The 24,139-nt window shown below is 49.0% G+C and overlaps 1 protein-coding gene across 2 annotated transcripts in view; it reads right to left on the bottom strand.

Annotated features, from left to right (window-relative positions):
* The window catches only part of RAB2B (RAB2B, member RAS oncogene family), a 635,145-nt gene that overhangs the window by 260,222 nt on the left and 350,784 nt on the right, over positions 1-24,139 (bottom strand). The window lies entirely within an intron of this gene.

The following is a 24,139-nucleotide window of genomic DNA, read 5'->3' as shown; positions in this document are numbered from 1 at the left end:
TGTTACATAATTTCTGGCTGTTAAAAAGGCTTTATGTCCTTTCATTGACAGTTTTTTCAATTGAATTTTTGCTGAAAAAATGTAATCGAAAAAACACATCGAAATATATATGGGGATAGATGAGGGTTAAAAGAGATCGGCACGTTTGGGGGTTGCGTTAATAGTAACAGGGGCTGGTACATCTCCACATTTTTACACAAGAATTCGATGAGTTTTTTGGATGGCTTTTTTGGGACAAAATAAATTAATCGAAAAATATACTGTCGATGAACGGACATAGAACCGTTAAACATTATACTAAGACTAACTGTACCCGGTGTACCAGATGATGATCAGATCTTGCACTGTGCGTCTCTCTCTGCCCCCCACCCCCTCTATGTCTCTTTCTCTCTTTCTAGTTGTGTTTTAAGACAGAATTCTTATTTTGGGTTGATTGTAGGGCCACATTTGAGGCTTTCCCTTTATTTATTTTTTAGATCACTGACTTTTGACTTCATTTTGGTGGCCAGAGCTCCTGATGGCCCCTTAACATACTTGCCCTTTTTTACCGTACCAAAAGGTATATGGGTAGTAGGTTGCCCCTAAGGTGCCCAGTTCTAGGGATGTCCTCAAGCACTACATTTCTTCCCCAAACTGTTGGGGCTGGCCCTCCGACGGGGCCCAGAGGATGTCTTGTGGGGGTGACGCTCATTAAAAAGGGATTACAGTAACTCCTTTTAATAGACAATATACCCATCTAATTTAAAACGTAAGAAGTTTTAGCTTGTGGGGGAGCCCGGAAACAATAGGTTTACTCGGGGGAGGTGTGTTGGGGGGTGGGAGAGTTGGGTTTAGCATTTTAAAAAGTTAGACTACCACTGCCCTAGTGTGATTATATCACCTCACATTTAAACAGTAGGTCGGTTGTTTGTTTTTGGTAAACATTGGGGCAGTTAGGAAAGATTTGCTTTGTTGCCGCTTTCCTTATATCTTCTCACAGATGGCCTAAAGAACACGCCACTGCCCAAAGATGGCATCCGCACTGCAGTAGAGGCCGACCAGTGGGCAAAGGTACTGGGCCTGAATTGGGTTGCTCACTGCAGTGACTCTGACGCAGTTTGACCATTACCATCAGAAGCGTTGCAGAGACAAATTGACTGTACACGCGTGAGCGGGAAGGAAAGAGGCGGCAAGGAAACTGTGTCGGGAAGCGTGAGTATAAAACAGAGTGGCACTCTGTGTCTCTAGATCGCCGGGAGTGAATTTACTGGGAGCGGTCAATGAAAACCGGCTTCAGAGGATTAGTGGAGTCACGCGAGGCCCGTGGTGCCAAGGAAATGCCACTCACTGTGAAACCTGTGTTGTTTGCACCCAGGCTGAGGTGTTGCTAGGGGGGTCCTCAGGGGGCTATAGCCCCAGATCTTTTGATTGTAGCCCCAGATAGAAGCTCAGGAGCTACAACCAAAAGAGTAGCTAGCCCAGAGTCTCGACAGTCCTGACATTAGTGTAGTCCCGGATCTTTTCAACACCCCTACACCCAGGCAGGCACTGTGTGGAGTTGGTTGTTGTTCGGCCGAAAGCTGGGAAAGAGGATCATGATACTGTTAAACAGCTCATGAGATTGGCACAGTGTGGGCATCCTCTGTCGGTCCGTGCTTCCTATGTTGCTCCAAGAGCCGTTGCCCCTCAGTGAGCTCATGAGAGGCAGTGTTAAAGGTCTGACTGCTGTGAGGCGCTCAGTGTCATACACAGTGAGCTGCCTTGTGGAATTTGTGGTTCCTTTTTATTAATCACAGAGTTGGCTGCAGCGCACATCCTTGTAGTCAGGAGTTGTCACTTCGTGGCAAGTGGATGGTTATCCCACCCCCCCTAGAGTCCTGGTGGCTGAAAGTAGTGAATCACCTACTGTCTGCAGCCCTGTGTGCGCAGTGGGTTGGCGCTGCTTTCAAGATTGGTGCTGGAGTAGGCACGCGTCTTGTTGTTTGGGGAGAACCGGTTCTGTGCAGGGGCCTGGTATTGCACCCTGCCCCCAGGGATCCAATGCCCCCCCTTCTTGCATCTAAAACCTTCCACTTGACTCTCTCCACCAGACGTCCCTCTCGTGCTCCTGATTCGTCTGCCCTTGCCTCGCTTATAAGCTGTCTGTTCCCCCAGCTGTCACTTTCCTCCTCTGTTGCTGGAGCTCTGAAATAACCCGCTCTGACCTGGCTGATGTTCTGCACCAGATCCTGGTGAGTTCATTGTGCTTTGTTCAGGTTTTTTTTGTCTCTGTCTCTGTATCTGTCTCTCTCTCTTTCTCTCTCCCCCCACACCCTTCCTACTTTTAAAAGGGGGTTACTAGCTTCACTTAGCTACCCTCAACGCTTGCTATGCTGTTAAACACTAGTCTGATATCCTTCTCCTTCTTGAAGACTTTGACCTTGACGTTCTCGCCTTACTTAGACGTGGTTCACTGCCAGCTCTGTCACTGCTTGTTGACTCGCACCACCATCTACAGGACCTCTGGTCCGGTCGCCTTCTTCCTATCACAGTGGTCTGATCTCCCCTTTTCTTTTCTATCCCCCACCGCCAAACTTCTCTTCTTCTGAGACTTCAATATTCACCTTGACTCTCCCGATTTGGCTATTAGACTCTTGCGCAGCCTCTGTGACTTTCTCTCCCTCACCATTCATCCCTCCGGTCCAATGCACTCATCCGGACATACCTTGGATGCACTTATCTCAGACATCCCCATCTCCAACCCTCTTCACTACACTTCTCCTGGTCAGACCATGCTCTCCTGTCCTCTAACCTGGATCTCTTAGGTGCCTCAGCTAAGTCTCTGCCTGCACTGTCAGTCTCCTTCTCCATCATTCGACCGATGAAGAGTGTGTCAGCTGCTGATTTTGCTGCCACTTTCATTCCCCCTCTCACGGACTACCACACTGATTCTGCCCTTGCTAATCTTCATCTCTCGAGAACCAACACTTTGGACATCCTTGCCCCCGTCATGAGGATCTGCATGAAGCCTGCCTCCAAGCGCAACACCTGGTATGACTCTGACCTAGCGTCTCTGAAAATCAAGTGCAGAGTTGCTGAACAAAGTGGAAGGCGTCAGGCACATCCTCCGAAAGACTGGCCTGATGCCTGCCCAAAAGGCAATACAGACTCTCCATCTGCTCAAAGAAGAGGGCCCATATCCAAGTCTGCATCTCTGGGGCCACTAACAACACGCATACATTGTGTCCTCACCCTCCTCTACTCCACTCCCTCCTCCAAACCCCCCACCCCCTCGTAGGCCTTCCTTGTCCCCTAGTACTCTCTTCTTTCTCGCCCCATAGCCCAGATGAGCTATCTAGACAAGTCCTCTCTATGAAAGTCTCCTCCAAACAGCTGCTACCCTGCTCGTCCAGAACCATCAAAGACAAAATTGCGTCCCTTGCGCCAGCCTTCGCTTATTTCTGCAATCCATCCTTTTCCACTGGCTTCTTCCCGCTACCCCTCAAGAACTCCCTTGTGCGTCATCTCCTCAAAAAGCACTCTGCCGACCCACTCCTCTCCTGCTAACTACCGCCCTAACTCCAATACCCCCTTCCTGGGCAAACTCCTGGAGAAGCTGGTCATCTCTCAACCGAGCTAACACACTGAATCTGTTGGTTGTCTTCATGACCACCAGTCTTGCTTCAGAGCAGCCAGAGGCACGGAAACTGCTCTACTGAACACCAGTGAAGACTTGCTCTCAAATCTCGACTCCAACTCTCCATCCGTTCTTATTCTTCTGGATCTTTCCTCTGCCTTCGACACGGTCAATCATGCCACCCCGATTAACCGTCTCTGTGACACCCTTGGCACTTGACTGGTTAACGTCATTCCTCTCCGACTGTCCTTCCCAGGTTCAACTGGGCCCTTTTTTCTCCCATATCACCCTTTCCACCTGCAGCGTGCCTCCAGGCTATATCCTCTCGCTGTGGCTCTTCAACATCCATCTCGCCCGTCTGGCCCATCTGATCTCCTCCTTCTCTAATCACTTCCAGTGTTATGCAGATGACAGGCAGCTCTCCTTCAAGTTTCCCTCTACTGCCTCCTCTTCCTCCTCGCTCATCCCTGACTGACTACTATTCAGGCATGGTGTGCTGCCAATGATCTCTGCCTTAATGCCAGTAAGACCGAGATCCTTCTTGCTGGGAACCCTGCTCCCTCCTTCCCTCCGACTGCCCTTCATGGGCTGTCCCCACCCTCGTGAGGCAAAAAATGTTGGTGTCATTTTTGACTCCTCTCTCTCTCTCCTCACATTGCGGACCTTGTCAAGAAGTCCCTCTATCAGCTGCACCTCCTCAGATATATTTTCCCTTTCCTCACCTTCCCCCAAAAACTCAATGTCTCCAGAGCTCTGGTCCTCTCTAGTCTGGATTACTGCAACAGCCTCTTCCTCAAACTTCCTTTATCCTCCCTTCGCCCCCTTCAACCAATCCAGAATAGGACTGCAAGACTTATCCTTGGCCTCGAGCCCAGGGACCGCATCTCTCCAGCTCTAAAATCTCTCCACTGGCTCCTGGTTGCTGCGAGGATCAAATTAAAGACCCTCTGCATCATCCAAAAGGCTTTCTGGGGCCTTGGACTGCGCTATATCCAACTCTCTCTCTCTAAATACCTCACTGCTAGAGACCTTTTGTCTTCTAACTCCAACTCGCTGCAGATCAGACGCTTCGTAAGCAGAGAGTGGGGGGTAGATCTCCCTCATCCGCAGGAGCCTCCCTCTGGAATGGTTTCCCTACCCCTCTCAGGCTTGAGCCAGATCTCCTTAAGTTTCTAGAAGCTCAAGACCCTCCTTTTCTTGCATTCCTTCCCTGGCCCCCTCCCCTGCGAATATCCGTCTGCTGCAGTGACTGGTTGCCTGGTTCACCCCGAGTTCTACAAGGTGCCAGGCACCCCCTTCCTGCCACCCCCTCCTCGCACTTAGCATGTGGACTCACACTTACATCCATCTCCAACTCACTCTCTTACCTAGGATGGTTTCCTTTCCACTCCCAACTTAAATTTCATTTCCTTTGTCTCGTCTTTAAATCTCTTCATGACCTTGCCCCTCCTTACCTCTCCTCTCATTCTATACTCCCTCTCGCTCCCTTCGTTCTGCTGATATCTTCTTACTTTCTGTTCCCCCACCACCTTGTGCCTCTTCTCGTTTCTGCTCCTTTCAGCTCATTGCCCCCTTACACAGGGACTCCCTATCTCTTTCTATCCGCTCCTCCTCCACCTATTCCCTCTTCCACTCCTCATTGAAATCACTTCTTCACTCCCCTCCTTGAAACTCTCCCCCCTCTCTCCTTCTTAGTTCCCTTCCTCTTTTCCCGTCCCTCCTAAACTCTCCTCTCTTTCTATTGCTCACTTCACTCATTACTCTTTCCTTCTCCTTCCTTTCCCACCCCCCCTCCTCTCCTTCATATGCAAATTGTTCTACATAACGATGTTATGGTTTGATTCACGTTTACTGTCACTGCTTCTACTGTTCTATGTTTGATGTGTTTTTGTTGTTAACTGTAAAGCGCCTTGGATTAAGGCCCTATATAAAACAATAATAATTACACCTCATGCAATTCCCTGGCACTTGCCCTCCTGGCCTCTCCTTTGCACTCATCTAGCCCGTTGCCCTCCCCCATGCTCCCTTCACTTGCACACTCTCCTCTTTACCCTGCACTTCCCTTCCCACCCCTTCGCATTTGCAAAGCCTGGCGCTTCCCCCCACCCCCCTCTCCCTCACACTTCTTGTTACTGCACTTGTATAATCCGAATGTCACAAGCCCTAGTAGGCCGCTAGTGTTATCTTTCTCCCTTGCTCTACTACCCCCCCCTTTGGTCTAGTGACGCCTTGAAACACCATTTGTTGTATAGGCGCCTTACAAATATACAATAAATAAAATAAATAAGATGGTTCAATGTTTTTTATTAAAATGCTAGGTGCTAAGGCTCGCTAGGCTAGGGTGCTAAGGGCCGTTCCTCACTATCTGGTCTATTGTAACCAGTTTCCAATCAGAGCCCAGGCTTCCCTACTTCCCAGGTTAGTATGTAGAGTTTAGTCATCCCTACTGTTAAGGCTCTACATTGCTGAAAGAGGGCCTAAAGGATATCATTGTATCTGCCTTATCTACCTTTGCAGCCTCCTAGTCTAAACCTACTGTACCATTCTGGTTAGTTTTAAGGGTTTGAAGGGCTGTGTCTTTCAGACACTCAAGCCCAACTCAGGCTTCTTCATGTCACACCCCGATATTCCTCCCCAATGTCTCTCTATTACACTTCCTTCCTACTGCTACTCTCCTCTTGACAACTCCACCTACCTTCTCTCCTGCGCCTTTCACTGTTGCTGTTTCTCTCTCCTTCTGCCACCTCCATCCAGCCTCCGATGTTGCTACTTCCTACACTCTCCTAAGCCTCTTCAATGTACTACCCTCCCACCAACACTACTACTCTCCCCACTCCACACAAATACAACTCTCCTCTCCACAGTACCACTACTCTCCCATCTACACACTGAGACTACTCACCCCACTACTCATCCTCCCTACCTTCTTCTCAGTCATATTCCTTTACTTTCACTCTTTCATCACTTTCCACTCATTTTACATGTTTAAAGCGCTCACACAGCCCGCAGGCATCGAGGCGCTGTTACAGGAATTTTATTTTTTTTGTTTTATTTAGTTGCGTAATTGTTTTTGTCTTAGTTGCGTATTTATGACGCGCTTAAACACCCAGAGGTTTCTAAGCGCCGACCCGGGGATCGAACCTGTGTTGCTTTGTGTAGTCTTGCACGTTGCCGCTGAGCTATCCCCCCGGGACGCTCTATACTGCCTCTACTATTCTCACCCATTCACCTTGAATGCAATGTAAGGAACTCATGGTGGCAACAGTAAAGACAAACAAATTATCACGGTTCAACTGTGTTTATTAAACTGTATAAATGTGTGCAAAAAACGCCTAATCTAACGTAAATCTAAGATGGGAGCAAGCTATGACCATCAAATAATAATAAGGTAGTCCTAGTGGCGTCTTGTCAAATAAAAAGGGCCTATACTAAAAAACCTATTGCCAATACTTACCGCTAAGTTACAAAATGGTGTGGGATAATATTCATCAGAAAAGAAAGAACGGTTTGCAATATGATAAGTCAAGATAGTATGGCTGGGGTCTCTCCCCCACGTTTTTAGCACGGAACAAGGTCGGGACGCCTGAGCACAGTACACTTCTGGGCCTTCACCAGCATGAGGTTACAGTTAGTTTCCAAAATATCAGGGCCTTCTGTGGCCAAGTCTCTTTCACATAAAGTCTCTTGCCTCAGAGAACCGGATGTGTTATAATCAACAAACACAAAAGTTCTTTCAATAAATCTTCATGGGGCGATTACTCTTCGCCTTAGGATCCCCCTCTGCCGGGCTCTGATGCCTCATACAACATGGGCCTCCCTTTGGCAGGTTCACTACGGCCTTTCATTCACAATGTAACGTTCAAGTGTCTCAATGTCTTTTTAAAACCATTCACTGTGGACAACCCCCAGCCGGGTTCACTCTTGTTGACACAATGTTCACGAGTGTATTACTGTTCACCCCAATTCGCAGGCATCCCTCAGCCGGGTTCCCATTTACCAAATACACAGTTCACTTGGCTTTCTCACTATGCAGGTTTCACTTCCCTTTCCTCTCCTTCTTGCCAATGTGTCAGAGACTTTCGATTGTACAAGGGCTTTGACTCGACTCTTGTATGACCCCTCTGACTCCTCACGCCAACTTCTCCTAGGGCCTCCGGGTACTTGTAGTTTCAACAAAGGGGACCTGCCAGAGTCCATCGAAAGGGCACCAACGTGGCGTCCGACCACTCTGCAGCTGGTCCTTCAGTAGACTTTCTTTCAAGCTTTCACAGACAAGTTCTTTGGTCAAATGTTCATACAATGTTGCTGTTCGCAACCTTGGGCTCAACACAGTCTGGTTTTCCATCAGCTCTTTCTCCGACTCACCGGCTGTGCTGAACCCATTGGCGTTTCTTGCCTCTGGAGTCAAGTACGGTACCACTGTAGCATGCGCGTCTCCCAGCTTTGGTCATCAGTGCGGGAGGGCTCCGGCACCGTTGACATCTGAAACACCACACACCAGCTGGATTCCCCGGTTTTATGATTTCTCTTTCGGAGGCTTTGCGGGTCTGAGTTGAAAAGGGCAAGGGCAATTCCATCCTTGTCCTTTCAGGTCTCGCTGCCTTTCTCCTCTGTTTGAACTGCCGGTCTGGAATAGCAGATTCCTTGTGCATTCAGCCTTGCTCGAAATGTGTTTTCGTGCTCTGCCTTTTATCCATGTGGGGAAGTGAAAGGGCCATCAGATGTGTATAGTTATTGTCAATTGCCTGACCCTTGTATTGGGACATGGCAGGCTCTGGTGTTAGTCCGTTGTCTTTCATGGCCTAAGAGACTTTTTGTGTTGGAAAGGGTGGGGGGTTGACCTTCTACATATCCTGAGAGGTAGGATGGGGAACGGGTGTTAATGGGAAGGGGGCAGCATCTCAACCTTCGGTGTCCCACTTCCACTCCCCGAAGATCCCCTCATCCAGGTGATCCTCCCCCACTGGTCCACCCCCAGCAACTGGATGCAATAGCAATTGGCGTGTCCTGGCCACCTGGACAGCAGATCTCTGGGGACCAGCGGTTGAGACACCTTCGGGTTTCTCACAGCACACTCACAATATAGTACCACTTGCTCTCATCAAGCAATACGTCAGGGTTTTCCAAAACTCCTCCACACTCCAGTTGATGGTCTTTCACTCTGCTGGTCTCTTGGTATGCTATCTCCTCCTCCAACCTCATCCGAATAACTCACACTTTCCCGTTTCCTGTCCCCCTACTTATCCTCCCACTCCTTCTCTCATTGGCTTTCTGCCCATAACCAATTTTGCCCTAGCTTGCCCACACACAAGGAGCTACAAGGGTTGTAACGTATGACAAATACATATGCTCCCTTTTGCTGTGTAGGTACGCCGTGGCACAAAGTTGTCAGCCCACATTAGGGAATGTTGCTGTCCACGACAGAGAGCCGTGCCACGGCTAAATACAGAGAACATATAGGGGACGGACAATGGAGTTTGGGTTTTACAATGAGCCGCTCTGCGACACTGTTGTAAAAAAAGCTCTCTTGCGGGCATCCATGGTTGCAGCCGGAGCGTGAAATATGCTGCAGAGCTCCAGCCGTGCGCGAGTTCCCTGCAGCAATGCAGATTCTCTGCTGCTTTGCTTGGCTGTTCTCCTCTCCACAGATCAGATAAATCAAGACGACTGGAATGGTATGTCTGGAGGGTCTGATGGTTACAGTCTTGTGGATGGTCCAACCAGGCTTCTGATGTTTGTGGTTCCCTGGAATGACCAGAAACGGACTGGCAAGCATTTGTTTAAATAGGCATGGGATGATACAAAGTGGCACTGTTCATGTAAATAGAGTGACTTGGGGAGGGCACAGGAATTGGGCCTTCTCAACTGCCACAGCCCGTTCCCCCGCCCCGGGGGTAGGCCTGGCTCTGGCTTCCACCCTGCTAGGCCTCTCGCTCCAGCCTGAGAGGGATTCCTATTCCTTTTCAACAAGGTCAGATTAGTGACCTTGTCACATAAAATACATCTGTGCAACCCCCAACTGTGTTGCTGTTTTGAACCTAAAGTGACCTTTGAAGGTAAGTAAAGTGTTTTTGATTTACTTGCCTTACTTTACTTTGCTCATCTTTTTGGGGCACTGATCTGTCCCTCATTACGAAATTGCTTCTTTGTGTTACACTACACACATCACCTTACAGTGAAGTGTAGTGATGATAGATTGTATCCCTTTCTCTTTTGTTTTTAGTAACTTTATGGTTATATGTCCTGTACGGGCTGGTGTTCAATGATATTTTTCTACATTGTCGTGAGCATATTTGCAATTTACTGCTTAATGCCTTTGAGAGTACCGCAAGATTTTACCTTGTTTGGCCATCTTGTATTTTGGCTTTCTTTCTGCCCTCCCAGGACTGGATGTGCCATATATGGTAATCCCTCTCTCAGGCAAAGCCTTCACTTTCCCATGCAAAGCGGCTGTGTGTGCATTTGTGGCAGGATGTGGTGGCTGGGAAAGCCTGGTCCCAATCTACATCATGGCTAACGTGTGTCTGTTGCTGGGCAGATGTTGTGGCCCGAGACTGTCCATGGTTGGTCAGCCCCTGCTCGTTTCATTGGTGTGGATCCTTACCATCAGTGGTCTCGGGAGCGACTCCAGCTCTAATTTAGGATGAAAGGTGGACTTCTGCCGCCATTCTTCAGATCATCATGGAAGCCAAGATCCCTTTGAGGAGAAGCATCCTGCTGAAGACACAGAACTCGTTGTTGCAGTCAACCAGAAATGTCTTTAACCATCCTGGTGTAGGCCCGCTACTTTGCTGATCTCCAGAAGGCCTTCATTGGTGCTTTGACCGGGGGAAACAACCAGCCTCGATCCCTTCTCAGGGTGGGGTGTCAAGCCTGGGCTCCGTCTCTGTATCAGTTGCTGTCCCGAGTTCAGACTTGGGACTCGACAGACCCTCGACTTGTGGATCCTGAGGCCTCACCCTGCCGTGGCAGACGGAACCAAGACACTAAGTGGGCCCAGCAGATTCAGGCACCCCAGAAGTGTTCCATGAGAAAATCAGAGTACAGTGGGTGAGTTAACATACCAATTTCTACCCCCTAGTTCCATAGGGTTTAACAGGCGCAAAGTCCTATCTCTCAATTGTCTGACTGTGAACTGTACAGTTCTGGACAATATCCCCCTCCAGGGATTCTCCTAAGGTGGTGGAATTGGGAGAGTATTTCCTAAGAACTTTGCTTCCTTTGTTCTTAATTCTTAAGACACAACTGCCGACTGGCTTTGCCAACATTTGTTCAGCCTACCTAACAGACTGATAGCACGCTTCAAAGGGGTCAATTTGTACTTTTGCCTTTAAGGGCACTAGGCCCCAACTGTTCTAGCAAGGGAAGGACTTTTAAAGTATAGGGCCTTATTTTCAAAAGGGTGTGTGTTGTGTTTCACACTCCTTTATTTTACCTATTAGTTCTCATATATGTGCATTACTTAACTTTGCCTTTTACTTCATTTACTTTACTATACTACAGTGTTATAAAAAATTCTGATCCTTCTGTGTTTAAGCGCTTTGGATTAAGGTGCTATATAAATAACACATCATTAAAGTAAGGTGTTGGTGCTCTGTAGCCCAAGTACCTAGATGTGAATGTACATATGTTGGTACTGTATGTTTGGTGATTAACTTACTGTTGAGATTGATTTCCAAAATCGGCCGGGGTAGGGGAGGTGGGGGAACAGGGAGGCCACCCTATTATGGCGAACAGGGAAGAAAGACACTTAGGCTAGCAAAACCCAATAAAGGTAAGGTAGCAGAGCGGCAAAGCTTAGTCTGAGGAAGGGTGAGAGTTGTGTTGTCTAGGGCTACAATGAGTCCACACAGAACAATGCCAGTAATTCCAATTAGATGGGCACGCATAAGAATACAATTATTCATTAGGCCTTTAGATTACACACCAAGCAAATAAAACCGCTAGTAAAGTATTATCACACAAAACCTTATGAAACATATATCTAAACTTTCACCCTTGGAGACATAGTATAGCATATAATTCAATGACCAGTGGAGAACAGGCAAGTATTCGGATGCATAGAAATAGAAAGAACTCTTTAGAAGAATAACAGAACAGCTGCCCAAAAGTCACGAGTTCCAAAGTAGGTACTTATCAGGTAGGTTTATATAGAGATTTGCAGTGCCAGTGGGTATGATTGTTAGATAAAGACCAAGCAAGTACTCCACTCAATCCCAACATACTAGGTAAGGGCTGGTATGGGATCCTTGACCCAAGTTCCATCACCAAAGGTCAGGTAAGTGTGAGTTGGGGGTCAGTACTTACACCCTTGTTACCCTACGGGAGGCAGAAGGTAAACAGCAACAGGTCTGTAGTCGTATCACCATGGTTCAGAGTTCACTGAAGAGCACTTGTGCAGATTCCATAATCCGCTGCAGGCTTTTTCTTCTGTCTTGGTTCCTTTCACAAGGGTCTTCTACACAGCAGAGGTTACCTTTGGTCACAGATTTAGTTTCAGTTGGTCGCATTACTTAAGAATCGGTTCCAGACAGCTCCCAGTAGAAAACCCAAATGAAGAAAGGTTAAGACTTCTGCAGGACAGACGGCCATGGGACACTTCTAGCACACGCAGATAAGTTTCAAAAGAGGTCACCACAGTCAGGCAACAGCAGGCGATCTTCTAGTGTCTAACAGGAGTAGGCCCAGCAGAGAATCCCTTGGTGTGAGACAACAAAAAATATTGGAGCCGGTGACTTCTGGCACCAGCCGAAGACCTGCAAAGTTCCAAGCCTCTGCTCATAATGGCTACGGCTGCAGCTAGGTGGCCCTGGGGAAAAATGGTCAGTTCACTGGTTGGTCTAAGGACAATTGCAAAGGCTCAACAGGCACAGATTCTCAAGCAGGGGTGGAGACAGGTTGTTCCCACCAGTCTAGCGGTCAAAGCACAAACTAAGGCCTTCTTGAGAACATGACAGAAGAGCAGGGCTTCACCGGGACAGCACTGGATTCAATGCTGGTCTCCCTCAGGGGTGGTCAGTGGCTGCACTTCTACGTAGAGGTTTTGGCTCCAATGGTAATCTTCGAACAGTTAAAGGAGACCTCCTTTAAATCAAGGTGAATCGGCCACGGATGAGCTCTGCTCCCAATGGCTCCAGAAGTGGTCTGAGACCCCACTTCTCGTACCCTCCCATCCCCCGTGGACAAAAAGTGGTGTCCCCCCTGCAGAAAAAACCTCGAAGAAAAACAGGACCGTTTTCGGGGTCAGAAATGACTCTCTAAAGGCAGCGGCCCTGAGAGCGTGGCCACCGCGTATGGTGTAAGGAAGTAGCCCAGCAGAGCTTCCGTTACAGATCCTGCAACTGTCCCTACTACTGCAGACACGCTACGATACCCGATATAAACCACAGCTGGCAGTAGAGGAAGCCTTTTGCCTCGGGCCGTGCGAAGTACGGCCCGATAGAGGGCCTGGGGGGCTAGGCGCAGGGTGGGGGCGAGATGGCGCGAAGAAACATGGGGAGGGGCAGCCAGTTGGCGCCACTGCCCCAGCGTTGCCAGGCAACAGCCCCCAACAACAGAAAAGGTGTGAGGGGAAACCAGTAGGGGGGCTGGGGAGAGCCCGGCCCCCATGAGAATAACAAAGGTCAGGGGGGGTATAAGTACGGCCAAAGGACAAGGGGAAAACAAACCAGGCAAGACGCTCACCTCGTTCGGGTAAGCGTCTTGGGACCTGGGCAAGAGAGAAGGAAACGTTTTACGGTCTTACCTTCTTCTCTCACAACGTTTGCTCTTGCAGGCTTACAGTGTTTTTCTACTTCGCTCCCACAACGTTTGCTCTTGCGGGCTAACGGGTGGTTTCATACCTTTCTCGCTTACAACATTCATACTCGCTCACTGGCAACATTTTGCTATTGTGGATCACGGCTCTTGCAAACTTTCTCTAGTACGCTACGGTGCGTTCACCTACCCGGGCCGGAGCAGCGTGAGGAGGACCAGCGAGCACAGAAACCAGGTTGGGAGCCGGGCCGTTGTGTAAGGACCAGCCAGAGCACCAGGGAAGGAGACGTTGCAGTGCGCCGCACCAAGAGGACGCAGCCGTGAAAGAGTGCCATCGGAGGGTCCAGGCGAGGTGGAGGGCGAGGCTGAGAGTCGTCCCGGGGAAGACGAAAAGCACACGGATAACAGGAACAGGAAGGCGGGGCTACCCGCTTCGATCGCGGTGAGCGAGGAATCGGATAAATTTACCCGGACCGTTGCCTGTGAAACAAATAAGCGCAACGAGGAGGGGCAGGGCAGCCAAAGGAAGAGGAGCAGAGGCCTTAAAGGGACAGGCATGCACGGGAGTCCAAGGAAAGAACAGCACAATTAACGCTATAAGGATAGGCGAAAATAGCAGCCGGCAGCAGTAATGGGTGCTGAATAGTGAAGCAAAAACGTTTGTTTAAAAGCTGGCTCACACCGAAACACGAGAATAAAGCAACAAAGAGGACACGACTAAGAAAGGGCAAGGGAAGAAGAAGGAAGGAAGGAAGTCAGCCCTGCACTAAAGGCATTCAAACAAGAAGGATGGCAGAAGAAAAGGGCAAGAAGGGCACAGGAATTCAGTGAGTGGGCAAGGAAGGCGGAGAATGAATATGGGGCACAATGGGTGCTGGAAGTGAGGCAAAAGGAGGAGAGGGCAAAGGCAGTGTCACCTTTGCTGTTTGTGGAGTACAGCAGCAGCGAGGAGGTGGACACAGTACCACAAGGGCAGAAGAGGAGGAGAAATGAGCTAAGGAGATCACAGGACCAGCCAGAGGCACCAAGGAAGAAAAAGAAGAGAGAGAAAAACAAAAAGGTACTGGGAAAAATGATGTAGGGGAAAAAGATTGTTAAAATGTTGAAAACTTGTGTCACTGGTACAGGTAAGTCGCCCAGAACCAATGGCGGAAGGGGTAGACACAATAGGGGACCAAGGGAAGAGCAGGGGTGTTCTCCATCAGAGGGGAGCAGCGAGGATGAAGAGGGAGCAGCGAGGATGAAGAGAGAGAATCACCTTAAGGGTGGGTGAAGCAGAGAGGGGCCATGAGCAAAAAGAAGCAGAGAGGAGCAGGGGGTGGGGGAGGTCCCGGCGCAGCAGGGGGCACCAGCAGCACTACCAGTTGTACCGGGAGTAGTACCAGACTCTGGAGGGGCACCAGTAGGAACCACTCCGACAGGGGGGACACCAGCAATACCATCGGCAGGGAACCCACCACATGGGGTGGTACCACCAGTGGTAGCAACTACAGTTTCTACAGTAGAGGGCCCAATCATGACAACGTTTTTGGCGGGACGTCCAGGGGGGTGAATGGGGGATCCCACCGGCACCATCCAAGCGGTAACGCTGGTTGGCACGTTGCATCAAAGGGGTGCCACTCTGCAAACAGGGAGGCGGTTAACGTATGCTGAAAGCCTTCTTATACAAAAGGGGTGGTTTGTCCGGATCAGTTTGACAAAAACGCAACATAGGGACTGTGTACGTACAGGGTTATGTGTTTCATCTGAAGCGCTGGTGCTATGGTAGAACTGCGGACTACAGTCCATGAGGCTATGAGCGCAAGGGGGCTATCAGAATTAAATTAATTGCTTATGAGGGGCATGGCACGAAATAAGTACGGTGAGCACACTCTCTAGGTTGGCGCTCTGAGGCGTGACACCAGGGAGGTTCCTTCGGCAGGGGGGACAGAGAGGGGGCCGGTACACCAGATGCCCGCAGGGAAGTGCTAGGGAGAAGTAGCGATTTCACTAATAAGGGCGCGTACATGACAAGTAAAGTCGGCAAGACTTCCTTAGTCGTGCAGGTAAACACAAAAGAAGGGCAGGGACAAGTAATTAAGGGGCAGCACATAGGTGCCAAGCAGGAGAGAGGATACAGCAGCAGAATTTAACAAAAACAGGAGAAGCGCAAGGGGAAACGAGGAGGAAGGCGAGCTGACAGGAAATAAGCTAGGCAAGGCGAAAAGAAAATGGCTGTGGTATGAGCAAAGAGGGCAAAAGGAATGCAGCAGTTGGGCCAAGAATGCAGGGAAAGTGTTTGGGGCCAAAGGGGTACTGGGCATCCTGCGGAAGGAGGACAGGGCAAAGGAAAATTGTCGCCTTTGCCGAGTGAGGAGCCCAGCGGCAGGAGAGGGGGCACTACCACCAGGGCAGAAGAAGAATCGGAAGCGAATTTTAAAGAGGTTAAGCTCAGGCATCACTGGTACGGGTAAGTCGCCCAGAACCAGTGACAGGAGGGGGAGAAAGCCGAACAAATACAGGGAGGAGGGGGTTTCCACAACCGAGGTAGAGAGCAGCGAGGAGGAAGAGAGGGACCCCCTGGAAGCAGGGGTAAAATGGGAAGGGGTACTAGGTAAGGAGAGAGAGAAGGGCTCTGATATAGAAGGGGCAGGCAAGAGTACTGGGGTAGGTCAAATTCCGCAACCAAGGTAAAGAGCAGCAAGGAGGAACAGTGGGACCCCTTGGAAACATGGGTTAAATGGAAAGGAGTAATAAGTAAGGAGAGTGAGAAGGGCTCTGGCGTAGAAGGGGCAAGCAAGAGTGCAGGGGCAGGTCCATTTCCGCTAGGTGACCCAGGGGATCCGGTGTTAAGATGGATTTCTGAACTCTGTCCTGGAGGGGCAGAGGTTCAGAAGGCCAGCCTAGTTTCTTGGAACAAGGTAACCTCTGGACAAGCCAGACCAATCAGGGTAGCGATCGCGGCGGTCAAGACTAGGTCTCAAGAGGGGTGAGGGTGACTGAAAGCCCGCAATGAGCACACAAAGCAAGGACACAAGGCCTTTGTAACATTGACCGTAGCGAGAAATCACAATAAAACTCAAGTAAACCAACACATACCAATCCAATACAATATATATACAAATACAAACGAGTCTTAACGAGTTAGACGCACGAAATGTGTAGACCACCTAGATGGGGAGGAAAATGGGCAGTGCGAATAATAATTAGACCCAGTCCGCCTTCAGAGGCACCTAACTAAAAGGAAGTCCAAGCCCTACGAAGAGTGGAGCCTTGTGCTCAAAAGTACCTGCACCCGCTGGTGCCAACGGGCAAAAGGGGAGTCTCTTCGAGGGAATCAGGCAGTTTAGTTCGATGAACTAATGAAGATGAACAAAGCTCTGCGACTCAAGCGCAGCCTCCACTGTGGGCAGAAGCAGAGCGCGAGTACGGAAAGGCGTGCTGTTAGACACAGCGAGGAAAAGCTATGGGCTACTGCAGGAGGGCGACCAGTTCCTAGCGATGCTACTCACCGGTCCCCGATGCAGGCAGACCCAGGCTTCTCTGCGTCACTTTCAGTGCTGGCAGGTTCAGATATGAGCAGGGGACGTCTCGGCGTAGTGTAGATTCCGCAGCAGCAGAAGTTGAGTTGAGGATGTCCCAAACGCAGTGAATCCGCACAGTTTGTTACCACAGCAGGGCAACGGAGCGGCCGTGTGTATTTCAGCCAAAGGTACACTACTGACTTCAGACCTGGGAATGCCAAGTGTACGAATCGTGTGAGAGTGACAAGGACTCGTAATACAACACAACCTGACGGCGGTTACAGAGCAAGACTCCTGGGTAGGCTGGTCAGTCTGCTGGATGGCCCAGAGACACTTCCGAAGGCTTACGTGCAGGAGATGGTGAAGATGCCGAGAATGACAGTTGTTCCCACTATTCCAAGGGGTCGAAGTACCAGTACAGGCCTTCTCGTTCGATTAGAGGTAGAAAGGGTTTCACAAAGCGACAGCAATGCAGAGGAGCAGTCCTTCAGCGGGTCACCAGCGATTCCTCGATTCAGCCTCGTAGCTGCAGGATACTTGGCTCCTGTATTCCTTCGTTTGTGAGAACTCAGGAGATCGACATGGTAGTGGTGTTTCCAGCCCCCTCTTATCCACGGTTCCCTTTGCGCCAAAACTGAGGGGACCCAATGGGAGATCTGCTCACAAAACACTCACACCATACGTGGACCTATCACGGACCACGGAGGTCCCAGGCATTCACGACACACTAGACTCTCTGGCACCCAGGATGTGTATTGGGACCAGACATCCCAGCCCACATCCTGGAGCACACACAAGACCTGTAGAAGCCCGCGAAAGGATGTGTTTCGCGGGAAAGTACATGCCCAAATAAGGAAGGCCCCGGGTCGGCTCGACCTGGGGAAGGTGAAGGGGGCAAGACGGTCAGCGGACAGGACAAAGAGCCTTGTGGTCTGGCCCTTTTGGGAGCCAGGCCACCATTTTGGGCTAAGCGCGAGAAACGCGCTTAAACGCCAAAAGGAGCTCAAAAACACAAGAAACTATCGCTGCCACCAGTCCCGTCCGTGATTCACTTGCGCCATTCATTAACAATCCAAAGAGAGTATCTAAGGCCTGTAGAAGACTAGAGACCCAAGAGAGCAGTAACTTAGCTTACAGTGCCCTCTTGTGTCACGTTGCGCGAAAGCTGCAACATGATAAAAGAACAACGGAAAACAACGTTTCCCGGTACTGACTGTCTTAAGGGCATGTCAGTTTCCCCGTAAGAATGGAGCGAAAGCCCAGAGGAGTGCGGCAGAAGGCTGCACTTCTCTGGCAAAGTCTAGATCCTGGTGAAAACAACAGCAAAAAGTTTAGGGATTGCCACATGGAAGGAAAATTACCCACAATTAAGAAATCTTTCCTAACATCCGGGACACAGCCCTCAAGGGGCACCGACAGTATTACAAAAATACCCAGAGGATGGAGTGGCATTGTTAACTTAGCAACAAGGGTTCTTGAAGGTATACAAATAATTGGGGGGGGATGCATGAAAGGAATACGACCGGGAGTTGAGAAGGAAATGGACGGTTACCCGGACATAGGGTGGGACGAGGAGAGTTATAAGCAGTACATGTTTAACGGATTAAAAGATAAAGGGGACCACGGTTCAGGAGGGCAACAAGCATAATGAGAAAATAATGATACTACGATAATAACGACAAAGGAATCGTTTGAGGTCAGGGGAACAGAACCTTCGGGGCAGTCAATAGGGGACACAGAGAGGACGGCAGAGTAGCAAAGTAACATACCACCAACGGCTCAAGGGGGTGGCAGGAGAGATATCGGGAAAACATAACTGGGAGCATGGAGCATAAGCAGAAGGGCAGAAAAGGGGGAATTCCAAAGTGTTCAATAAGAATAGTTATGTGGCAATCGCCTATCAACCAATAGGAAAAGATGCTTCTGGGGAAATAGTAGGCAACCGTACAGCAGAGAACACCCATGTCAGGGAAAGACATGGTTTCCACGAATAACCATCCGAAATAATGATAAGGTTAGCCATAAGGCTAGCTGGGAAAGGAAAATATGGCCACGTGTAGAGCAGGAAAATAACACCCATACCAGGAAAGGCATGGGTTCCACGAATAAGCACCGGAAATAATGAAAAGGTTAGTCATAAGACCGACTGGAAAAGGAAAATATGGCCACGTGTATGGCAGGAAAATGACGCCCATACCGGGAAAAGCATGGGTACCACGAATAAGCACCGGAAATAATGAAAAGGATAGCCATAAGGTTGGCTGGAAAAGGAAAATATGGCCACGTGTATGGCAGGAAATTAACGCCCACACCGGAAAAGGCATGGGTTCCACTGGAGGAGATGGGAAGGTTAGCAACAAACATATCCAGGAAATAGGTAAAACCAAAGGAACCATGACGAGTCCTGGGCAGGAGCGCACAAAAATTTACGAAACGGGTAAGCAATGCAGAAAACATGTGCAGAATATAATTTTTGAGGCAGGTGTAAAAAATTAAGGGAAGGTGACGACAACAAAAATATGTGAATCATTGGAAGGGGCTTTTCGGCCAAAGGGAAAAAAGTTGGGTGGCAGCACATCTAGACGCAGCTGCATACACCGCGAAGATAGCAGGGGTAATAGACCCAACAAACAGCCCGCTAATGAAGTTGAAGATGAAGGGTTGGGCTAGATTGGAGGGGCAGTTAAAGATACGATAGCATATTAAAGGGCTTTCAGAATAAGGGAGCCAGTAGCCCGGAATACCGTAGCAAGGGATGGCCTGGCAAGAGGGAAGGTGAACAGGGGATCTAAAGAGATCTCAGGCTGGGGAAAACAGAGATTTTCCACATAGAACATAGGATGGGGCACATCTGAGGCAGGCCGTGGAAACAGCAAGGAAGAAACTGAACAAGGCAGTGGTAAAATATGGCAGGAGCACAGGCTTCTATTTTATAAGACGGGTTTTTTTCAAAAATAACCCCGAGAGGTCACATCATGACGGGGGGCACCTGTCCAACAAAGGGATGGGGGGGTTTTATCAGACAATAATTACAGGGCATTAGAGGAGCGGGGATGTAGACAGGGGTACTTTTGGGGGGAACCTGAGCGGCCGAGGCAATGCCCACTCAGGTGTGACGGCTCGTGTCCAGGAACAGATGCCCGAGGGTAACCGAGACTGGCCAAGGAGAAGGCTGGCATCTCTAACCCTGGACACAGTGTGCCCAAAAGCACATACACATGTTGTCATCATGATTCTTGTTTGTGTTATTTTCTGTAGAAAATAAATGCCTACGGCCAATCATTTTTTCCACAACAAAACTGTCTGTAAGTCATTCCATAGTATAGGAGGTAGGAAACAGGAGCAAGGAGAAGCCCACACTACACAGCCTATGCCCCGGGCGGTGCGAAGTACGGCCCGATAGAGGGCCTGGGGGGTTAGGCGCAGGGTGGGGGCGAGATGGCGCGAAGAAACATGGGGAGGGGCAGCCAGTTGGCGCCACTGCCCCAGCGTTGCCAGGCAACAGCCCCCAATAACGGAAAAGGTGTGAGGGGAAACCAGTAGGGGGGCTGGGGAGAGCCCAGCCCCCATGAGAATAACAAAGGTCAGGGGGGGTATAAGTACGGCCAAAGGACAAGGGGAAAACAAACCAGGCAAGACGCTTACCTCGTTCGTATAAGGGTCTTGGGACCTGGGCAAGAGAGAAGGAAATGTTTTGCCACCCAACCCACCCTGCAAAACTTCGGGAAGAAGGAGACGAGCGGAGAGAGGAGCAGGAATGCCGAGTACTTTCTTCGATACACGGTAGAAGAAAGTCGTAGGCGGCACGTGTCCAGGAACAGATGCCTGAGGGTAACCGAGGCTGGCCAAGGAGAAGGCTGGCATCTCTAACCCTGGACATGGTGTGCCCAAAAGCACATACACATGTTGTTATCATGATTCTTGTTTGTTATTTTCTGTAGAAAATAAATGCCTACGGCCAATCATTTTTTCCCAAAAAAAACTGTCGGTAAGTCATTCCGTAGTATAGGAGGTAGGAAACAGGAGCAAGTAGAAGCCCACACTACACAGCCTACCCCTATAAGCGGTCTGAAACCCGATGAGAATTGGATTTGATATCCCAGGATACTAGCCAGTCGAAGGAGCACCCCCATGGCTCTCAGGATTGCGTCGGCGGCCTGCACGTAGTGTCGGTGGGAAGACAACCCAAAGGAGCAGTGCGGATTATCGGCACTGCGCTGCTGACCTGCTGGACCCACTGTCATCGTTGACCGCCACAATCCTGTGAAGGCGCCTGCTGCTGGTGCCAACAATGCAGAGAACGCTACATTGGACCCCGGAAGGCCGCAGTACGTCGTACCCTATCTGGTGGGGGCAGAGCGCTGGAGACCCCCAGGCAGCCCGGTGAGAGGGGCTGACCACAACCCGTGGGGGATACTGGTGGAGACGGAGCTCCTTCAGTCACCGGACTTGGCTCTCCACTGAGATCCGGCCTCATAAGGGAAGTGTTACACGACAGCGCAGCAGGGCACACCGACCCCACAACAGTGAATCACTTCCTACCCGCAAGACTGGAAGGTCTCACTACGAACCTGAAGGCTGCATATCGCACAATAGTGAGGTGAGGAGAAGGTAAGCCGTGAGCAGCCCATACGCCACTGCTGATCTCAGCGGGAGGAAGAGAACAGTCGGTCTACCTACCCCGTAAAGTGAGCACCGCTGGCCCAGTGAGACCCGGCTGCATCACTGCATGCCACCTAGGACGCCGCGACTTCTGGGAACTGTGTTGACTGTGGTGCGGGGTGCAGCTGCAATGCATTAAACCCCCAGTGTGTAAGAAGTCCACCCTGGGTGCACTTCAACAGTGCTGCGAGCAATGAGGCGTAACACCCTCCCCACCACCTGCACTATGCCCTAACATTTGGAGGACGTTCCGTGGAACCCATAACCCGACATCAGCACTGTTGTATGCTCCTATTTGGCCCCTGCCCCCTACAGAACCAGAACTGGAGCCTTGGAACTGTGACTGGTGCTGCCCTCACATAAATAAAATGAGGCTCCTAATCGGAAGCACTGGGCCCTCCTGCTGCGGGCTGGCCGCGGGACCATAAACATAAACCTGACCGACTATTGTAGACATTCAGTACGCTCCAGCTCTGCCGTGAAAAATCGTTGCTGCCAGGAAGATCCGGCCCTGAGGAACCAGCTATTAAAATGTATTTTTTTTAAAATTTGTAACATTTAGTTTGTATTCAAACTTCAATTACAATCAGAAAAAAGAAAAATCACAAATATCACTCTATACAATTATTCGCAAAGCAACACCACAGCCAGTATATTAGTATCGAGAAGTTGCTTATCATACAACACTAGCATTTGGTGAAATGAGGAAATCGTCGTTCAAGTTGTGGTCTAGAAAGTCACATACTGCACACGTAAGTGGTAAATTATTGCTCGATAGTATCCTGTTCCACCAACCTCCAGTGTTGCCGTCCACAGGTGCATAGATCCCAAGATAACTAGTTCTTGACTGCGTAAGTTGTGGGCATTCCGCGATCAGATGTTTCAGTGATTCTGTTGAATGTTCACAGAACCTGCATAGATTATTAGTGACCTGTGTGTCACGTCTGAGCCATAGAATCTTCTTTGTTCTAAATGCATTCAATCGAAATCTCAAATATCTTACCCACAATATCCAAAAGGGCAATGGGACGATAGTTCGCCGGATTGTCCCGATTGCCCTTCTTGAAAATGGGAACTATAATGGCGAAGTTTCACGAATGTGGTAAGTTCTTCATCGTAGCCATCACTCGAAACAAGTGTTCGATGAATGTTGCCCAGAGCTCGTGGTTTGCTTTTAGCATCACATTTGTGAGGCCATCAGGCCCGGCAGCTCGGGAATTTTTTAGATGTTTAATTGCTGTTATAATGTCCTCTTTTGATTAACTTATATCCCAAAAGTGAGCAGCTGGAGCAATTTCAGTGAGCCTGCTACTTTCCTTGGTTTTGAAAACCTTTACAAAGTGTTATTGCCAGGATGCTTTCGATATACCTTGGTGCATTTTAGCGTTCTGAAATACATCTTTATTGTTTATGATGTTCCATAATTCTTTAGTCTGATGACAAAGAATCATCTATAGAATTCGCTCACCCCGCTCTTGGTCTCACATAGTTACAAAGCATTCCAACCAGTTACGGTATTTCATCTTGCGCGGTTTCATTAGCACAGGCTTATTGGAATCTGATCCTTTTTTCAATTTTCGAAGATCTTGGTGTAATTGTCTCTTTTTTTGAGATACTAGTGCACTGAATTCATATTTCATTATATAATTGCAACCGGTTCCATGATTGTACTTGGTTTTGAATTGTGCCAGCAGTGAGGTATAATTTAGTTTGTCCTTCACAGCAACAGCTCTTGAATACATATTTTCAGTTAAGCTCATGATTTGTCTACTGTTTATTTTGAGTCTGTTGCCTCCTTGATTTATTTCCATCGGCAAAGTAAATTTTCTCACTGCTGTTTTAGGTAGCGCTTTCCAAGTTAATTTTGGTGGATTATGGTCGCTGAGCGGAGAGTCCAAAATCTTCAGATGTTCGATGTTGTGACAAATCGTGTTTGAGGCTCAGATATAATCAATTATTTTTTTTACACCCGTCCCAGTGCCACGTGTGATTTGGGGGACATCATACAATTTTTAGTGATCATTGCTTGTTGAAATTGGTAGCCTCTACCAGTGACATTGGTTTGTTGTTTATGCTTTATGAGAATCTTGCGATCTTCAAACCAAGAGAAATTTAGATCTCCGCACAGGATCACATTTAGATCGATGTAGCTTTCCATGCTGTCATCAATCATATTTGTTATGGACTGTATGAAGCGACAAGAAGAAATCATAGTTGTGTTCCAATATGCATTAAGCAAGAGCAGATGATTAGGTTTTGCACCAGTGCCGAGTTTGTTTTGCAAAATTGTTCCTTGAACAAATAGATTTGGGGAGAAGGACTGCAAAATCTCCCTGCCGTTTGCATTATTTATCATGGCCGGCAGACCAGAATAAGGACGACCGAGTTGATTTTTCCCGGCGGGATTGAGCAACAGAGTATCCATCTCTTAATGGTGCCTCCCACAGCCACGTCTCCTGTAAACAAACAGCAAAATTGTTTCTCAAGGAAACCTCAAAGTTCTGAAACAAATGTCGGAAGCCTCTGGTATTCCACGATATTAGCACATTTAAATCATCTCTACTGGTTTCCAATAGCTAAACTCTTTGCGATTTATTTTGTGGAGTTTGCGGGAACTTTTTGA

The sequence above is a fragment of the Ambystoma mexicanum genome, chromosome 13 (genome assembly GCF_040938575.1).
Source record: "Ambystoma mexicanum isolate Mex_15411 chromosome 13, UKY_AmexF1_1, whole genome shotgun sequence".
In the NCBI taxonomy this organism is placed as follows: Eukaryota; Metazoa; Chordata; class Amphibia; order Caudata; family Ambystomatidae; genus Ambystoma; species Ambystoma mexicanum.
The sequence above is the reverse complement of the archived record's forward strand: the minus strand, read 5'-3'. Positions and strand labels throughout refer to the sequence as shown.